The following is a 7,841-nucleotide window of genomic DNA, read 5'->3' on the forward strand; positions in this document are numbered from 1 at the left end:
CTAGAATAGAGCAATGCAGTGCCCGAGGCTGCTGAAGGGCAGTTCTGAATCCTTGAGTAGCGCCAGGCAGCACTATGTGGGTTTAATGCAATTCGAACAACCCCAGAAACGTTCCTGCAGAACTGAGCCAGCACACTTTGCAAAAAAAACATTGTGCCTCTGGGAAATCGTTTTACTCTAATTGCGCATTATTCTTGGTTGGGATACAAGACAATACAAGCCAATCTCAAGATCATACATCACCTGATCTACGAGCTGGCAAAGAGCACTTACTTTTGGCCATTTGATTGCAAGTTGAAAGTATTTCTTTCCATTTGTCTTCCTAATCAAAGTATGGGACAATTGCTAACCTTTCTCCAAACAGATTTTTCCTTCAATTCTCTAATCAAGTCCAACTTCAAAGCCAGTGACTCAGCGTGTGTTTGAGTGCAGTAGCTTGAGTGCTCTGTCTGATTGAGGTAAAGACAATGAAGCCATTGAGACATCTATCCAACTGCCGTCCTCACCGACAACATATCAAATCCTATTGATCAGAGAGGAAAACACTTACAAAATATGTGCCCCAAATGGCACCCAATTTCTTCTTTAGTGCACTAGGCTACTTTTGACCAGGGCCCTATGGGGGAATAGGGTGCTAAATAGGGAATAGGGTGCCACTTGGGACCCGGCCGTGACTTCACCAGGGCCACTGACACCTCTCGAGGAGATTAACAACTTTTCTAAAAGAGTTATTCCAGGGTCACTGAAGCCATAGCTTGGCCTAGACAGCTATATAGAAGCACCAAGTGCTTGAAAGGCAATAATCAGGAAGTCAGCCTTGCAACCAGCCGCACTTCCCGTTCAATGTATTTTTATGATTAGAAATCAAATAACAGTTCAAAAGACACCCATCGTGTTCTCTTACAATTGTATCCCAGCTTTCCTCCTGGCCTTGGTGTGCAGAGAACATTCTTTTTTATTGTGACAATAAGCCATACTTTGATATGGCCCTGAAGGCATCAACATAAATTCCTCTCATCCCGACTGCTCTGTGAAGCTTGAACAATGGCAAAGCCGAAAGCTGGTGACTTTTCCATCTCTTCTCCTACTGTCGACAAAATGGCATAAAATACAAATACATGCTAGCATTCTCCATGGATGAATGTGGCATGCGACTGTACTCACCTAAAGACATCAACGATGAAAACACTTTGAATTTCTTTTGAACAATGTAGCTACCTCACTCTCTTTGAGTTGTAGCTAATTCCAGTAAAAGAGGATACAGTACATTAATTAATGAATGACTTGACTTGGAAGCCCATGGTACCGTAGTCTGAGTTGTGTAGATTATCTCCCTTGTTAGACAATAGGCTAAGTCTTGGGTGCGTCCCAAACAGCACCCATAGAGCTCTAGTCAAAAGTTGTGCACTACAGAATGTACAGGAAATAGGCTGCCATTTGGGACGGAGACCTGGATGTGTTCAGACAAATGGAAGAAGAATGGGAACAGGAAATTCATTGAATCATCTTGTCATTGAATCATCTTCTTAGAATATCCCCATGGCTTACAATATGCACGCTCCCAAATGCAACCCTATTCCCTGGTCCCTGGTCAAAAGTAGTGCATTGCGTAGGGATTAGGGTGCCATTTGGGATGCACTTTTAAGGTTCTGGGGCTCTTGAGAAAGGAGAGTTTTGCATAATACAGCAGCAATAAAACAGAAAATGCTAAATTCCAGCTCATCCAAGTGTTGCTCTATTGTATTCTTCAGCGAATATCCTATAAGCTATAATGAAGATATGTGACTTAGCCCCTGACATGGCAAGCTTCCTAGGAGAAAGGACTTCCATTCCAGACTCAATTACTATTGCAATACGTTTCCGCTATGGATATTGAATATTGCAAGATAAGCAGGTCTCGCAAAATTGCTAGCACAAAGTCTGCGCCGGGGTTTATGCTAAGGCTTTTTACGCTTCTGTTCAAAGGTGCATTGGGAAGGTTATGAAGTACATTTTTGGGGGGGGGCAGGGTTACAGGAATAAATAATACAGTACCTGCCTGTGAAGATGGATGCTTCATTGTTACAGCCAGGAATAGTTCCTGCACTCAGCACTTCTCCAAAGAAGTGAATGTCAAACTTGTGAATGTCAAACTTGCAGGGGATCCCCAACAGAGCAGCGTTAGAGAACTGTTCAACCAACTCAGTGTTAAAGATGAAATCCGCATAAGGTGAAACAGCGCCATTGTTAGCCCTCAGTGCATTTGTCATGATTTTTGTTCTGTTGATGAAACAGAGTAGAGGAGCATCCAGTATCGTGGTAAAACAATATTCCAGTACATACTCTGTGTTCTATCGCACGTGCAATGATGTGCAACGATGTCAGCGGGGGAAAAAAACTGTGTTCGTAGTTTGAAGTAACTTCTTTGTTGTTGTAATATCGCAAACGGACATGGCCGTTTCACCAAGTACGAATTCCAGCTTTAAAACAGTGTTCAACCAATGAAGTGTTAAAACAGTTTTTAGAAGAATTCACAAGCTTGTAATTGCAAAACTAGGCAGAAATGAAGAAGAAAAGTGATTCAGAAAAGAGGGAACAAATGGTGTTATTCTTTGAACCGCTTTTAATTAAGTCTGTTCCTTTCTGTTTACTTTGATGAATCATTGTTTCCCTATTAGGCTCACTGTACCAAAGAGAGCTGCATCTCCATAAAACTAAAGGAGACATCATCCCCATTAACAACTGTTACTAATTGATATACCTATAGTTTGGTTTTGAAAGATTCATACAACACAAGAACAGTACACTGCCCTCTGATCCCAGAGGGCAGTGTCTCCAAGAATACTGTCTCCAAGGAGGCTGCCTGCCTGCCTGTATACCTGCCTTCTTGCCTTGATGCCTGTGTGGCTGGCTTCCTGTACAGATAGCCTAGCAGGAGGGAGCCTGCCTCTGCCTGCCTGCCTCTCTGCCTGCCTCTCTGCCTGCCTCTCTGCTTGGTGCACTCAGCAGTAAGAGGTGATATAGGCCTAATCATTATTACTCTATAATAACTGATAAATAATCCTCATATGAACGGTCACTAGGGGAAATTGGCTTTTGTTATTTCATGTCTAACCGCATTGCACCTACAGAAACCCAATTAGCAAAACAAGTCAGCCAGCACTGAATCATCGGCAGGTAGTCTGCTAGGCTATATTGTCATGAACAAACTACTGGAATTCTGTTTGTGTATATATGAATGGGTTACTTTGGGTCCTAGAGTATGTTAACTTTTTTAATGTACTGTAGTTCCATCCATTAAAAAAATTATAATAATAATTACTGATTTTTGAGTACAGGCATACCATTGAAATGTCTCTGTACTTTCTTCTCTCTCTCAGTGTGAGAAGCCAGTTCCGAGTTTCAGTTCTCTTTCCAGACTTAGTTGTTGTGACAAACATTTGACCAGATAATTCAGTTCCCTGGGTGTAATTACTCAGTTGACTGCAGGCACATTTAGATTTAATTAAAAGTGAGAGTCCAATATCACTTGTCATTGCACCTGACACCCTGGCGTTAACTTTGCAGCTTTGCATTCATTAGAGCAGGCAGTCATTTTGTCACATCTCCTTTGGAATTGCCTAAAGTTGTATCTTATTTACAGCATAATCCTACCAGATATAATATAGTGCACATCCTTAGGCATGAAAGTAACAAAACTGAGGTGGGTATGTGTGTGTGTGTGTGTGTGTGTGTGTGTGTGTGTGTGTGTGTGTGTGTGTGTGTGTGTGTGTGTGTGTTGGCAGAGGCCTTCCAGGTTCCCCTTCAGTCATATCACGGTAGGAGCATGGCTGTGTCTTTGCACTGCCAATTATCACTCCGGAAATTCACTAAACAGACTAAGTACATCACACACACACACACAAATCCGCTTTAAAGCTTTGTCTCTAATTAGATGAAACAGGAAAAATAGATCTCACAAAACATCTTGCTCACCTTACATGGTGAGGCATCTTCAGCATCTATTCGACACTCTCTTAGAAGGCCAGATACATTTCCACTGTCATTTCTGATGTGGACTGACTCAATGTTACCGGATTGTCAAAATTAAATTGAATTCTTTAGAACAGATAGCTACAACTCTTCAGGGAAATATCCAGAGACAATATAGTCTATACAACAGCAACGAATACAAATGAATAAAGATAGTGCTAAAGTAACTATTCCTAATATTGAGTACATCCCGGTGCTTAATGGTAAACACAGCACCTTGATGTGTGATCTGCTTTTTTATTAACACTATTTTCCTGTGGACAAAGAGAGTTATGCCACTAACTGGACCAATAGCCTTGTTTGGTATGCACGTCCACCGGAGGCCCCAAACATAACAATTCATCGGTTCTAGTTCTCCTTTGTGTCAGATCCCACATTTCAACTCAATTAAACCCCATTTTATTACAGAGCTGCATCTGCGGCATGAGTGTGACTAATTGAAAAGTGAACGGAAAGGAAAAGCAATTTTCTCACCTAGAAATGACTCATCACACAATGCATTTTCTTTTTCTCAAATCGAACAAATGGTTCAAGCCTCTGCTCGAATTTAGGAACAGTGAGCCTCATTATCCAGTTGGAAAGGTGGTTGAATGATGCCAATTTATCCATCATTACATATAACAGAGCTTTCTCTCTTTGTGCTCATTCGCCATTAGATGAGAAAAGAAGAATTGCATCATTTCACACAGACAGGGAAAATACAGTTAATTGTTCAAGTGTTCTTGTTAAAGCCTCTTAATCCTAGGATTTAAGAGTGATTAACATTTGTTCCATAATATTTAACAATGGACTAAAAGCTGTCATGTTAATCACAAGACATCATTATAAGCTAGGAGAATTTATTTTATAATGGTTAGCACCAATCAGTGCTAAAAGACTTGCACTCTCCTGGATAAGCTCTTGAAACGTAAGTCCATTCATAAAAGTAAATCTGTTTTTACTTTGCCTTTGACTCATTCCATTGGACCACCTCCACTACAGTATTAGCAAGGAGTTTTATAACTAACCCAAGACAGACAAGAGCCTGTCGTTTCCAACCTGAGCAAATTAATCATAGCGTGCAGATAGGCAAGAAGGTGGGCAGAGCCAAGCACGAGCTACTGAGATCTTATTGGCTCATTATTTGTATATTTCAGGTGCGCGTGTGCACTCTAAACAACGCGCTTTTTAGAAACTTTGGCAAAACGCAGTCCACTCTGTTTGTTACAGATTTTAGTTTGGAAACAGAAACCTGTATGGAGATCAAATGTTTCATCGATGAGAACATTTGCAGAATGTCGGCCAAAGTCCATCTCGCTTGATATTCTCCCATTGCCGGCCACTGGGCTTCCATACTAGTGAGTGGAAATGCCAACCGGATGCTTCACGTTTATGCATCCAGTTTAAATATGGCTCATCGTTCTGTCTGTGGTATTAGATTTTCTGTGATAGTGAGACACTTCCCTCTTGTGGTGAAAATGATACTGTAATTGTATGGAAGTAAAACGTTCTGACTGCGCCACCCAGTGGTAAATTCTAAGTATTGCAATGAGAATACTGGAACACTTGTGATCAACATTCATTCAAAACAACCACTCCTTATGAAATGATCATGTGTTCAACAGAGACGTGACAGTTGGTGATATAGTGGGGGAATTACTAGTGCGAAGCATCCTTTTCAGTCAACCTTAAAGTTCAATTTTCATTTTGATATGCTGTGCAGAGGTTAGGTTTAGAGTTGAGGTTAGGGAATGTGTTAAGGTTAGGGTTCGAGGGGTTAACATAGACTCTGGCCATGGGAACTTATTTGTACATTTGAACTGTATGTTGTCCTGTTATGACCCGTATGACTGTGTTTAATATCACTCCCTGACCACATTTTATAAAGTGCCTGGGGAAGTGAGGGCCTCCACCGTGGGAGATTTATGATATGGATTTATTTTATTATCAAGTAATAAAAGTGGTCCGAACATCTGTTTTATTACTTTTATAAAACAGGGGTGCCAATACTGATGGAGAATTACGAGGCGATAGACTGATTTACTGGACATCAGGACTTACAGCTGACTTGTAAGTCCCGACGTACTTCAAAATTCCAAGTATGGCAGTACCAAGTACCTCAAGTAAGGAATGCATGATGGATACCATGCCAAACAAGCAAAAGCAATAGGCTGTTGTAGGCTCAGAAAAAAAGTGTTGGCAGCAACATACAAAGGACGCTTTATGTTGCTCTTTACCATCGAGCAAAACCCAGCAGGCCAGTCTAGCCCAATTGGAATCTTACCCTGAATTCAAAGGTATACTCTGCCAATAACAGAGTGGGCTAGACTGGCAGAGATGGAGTGTTTGTTTCTAGAAATAAGTGTGTTTTGGATGGGCACATTCTGCTAGTATTGATAAACAGGTCTGTTGGCAGGCGGCTGATGTGGGCAGGGGTTTGAGTTAGCTCAGGCCCAGACGCTCAGACCGTTCTGCTGGAGGGACGCCAGTGAAATTCTCTGGCCTGCTAGAGGCAAACGATTATGTGAAGAAGAAGAGGGGTCCGGGCCGCCAAGAGCATAATTTCCCGTTAGAATGGGAATTAGAGGACCACACACTTAGTTCAATCCCATCAGTCACTAGGAAAACGGATCGATGAAGGAAGGATGGACGAAGTGGGGTGCACATGCAGATGTGCTGAGTCACAGGCCATTGTGACATCCCTTCCTCTATCTCAAAACAACAAAGATCCATCTATGTGTTCCAAGCCAGGCCAAAGGATGATTTCAGAGAAGAGGACAGAGGGGGTAACATCCGTGGAATGGAAGAGTGGGGACAGGGTGGAGGATTGGATGTGTTGGGATGAGGTAAAAAAATTCCCTCACTCTGTCTGGACCTACTGTAATAAGATGGTTATTGTTAACACATTACACACACACACCAATGGAGGCTCCTCAGACGAGGAAGGGGAGGACCATCCTTCTCTGTGAATTTCATAAAAATACAAATAGTGAAACAATAATAAAATGCAATCCTTTTTAGATAAAACTATAGCAAATATATTCAAACGTCACCAAATACCTAATTAAAACACACTGTTTTGCAATGGTCTACAGTAATCTCAACAGCACCCTCTAGGGTAGCACCATGGTATAGCCGGAGGACATCTATTTTCCATCCTCCTCTGGCTACATTGACTTCAATACAAAACCTAGGAGGCTCATGCTCCTCACCCCCTTTCATAGAACTTCTGAAGGACGTCCTCCAACCAATCAAAGCTTTTGCAGTATGAACTAACATGTTGTCCCCTCAATCAAAGGATCAGAGAACTAACCTAGTAGTACACATGTGTGATTTAGAAGCTTGGCGACATTGTTGGATAGAATAGTGATACAGTAGATGAGCCTTTTTAGGTTACTATTCAATTCAAATTAATTTCTTCAAAACTACATCAGATGTAGGAGGTAGATTAATCCTTGCTTGGACTAACAAATTCTTAGCTCTTCTGTCTAACTGTGTTGTGTTATTGTTTTTTGTCTTCCCTGTTAAATCCTGTCCCACCCTCAGTGGAAGAGTTGAGCTCTCCAACCTCATCCATCTGTGATGAGCATGTCCTGCACTGAAACCTAGCCACTGAACACCTCTACCCCTGTCCTGCACTGAAGCCTCTGAACACCTCAAACCCTGACATGCACTGAAGTCAAGCCTCTCGAACACCTCAACTCATGTCTTATAACCTCATTCAGTCACTGCTGTGATCCCTTCACAACACTGTGTAAGTATCAGCATTCAACATCAACTTTCATTCCCATTCCCCATACTATTTTACAAAATAATAGATTTAGTAAATCTTAGGGTTAAAATAATTTGTC

Source organism: Salmo salar, chromosome 16 (assembly GCF_965601325.2).
Source record: "Salmo salar chromosome 16, fSalSal1, whole genome shotgun sequence".
NCBI lineage: Eukaryota > Metazoa > Chordata > Actinopteri > Salmoniformes > Salmonidae > Salmo > Salmo salar.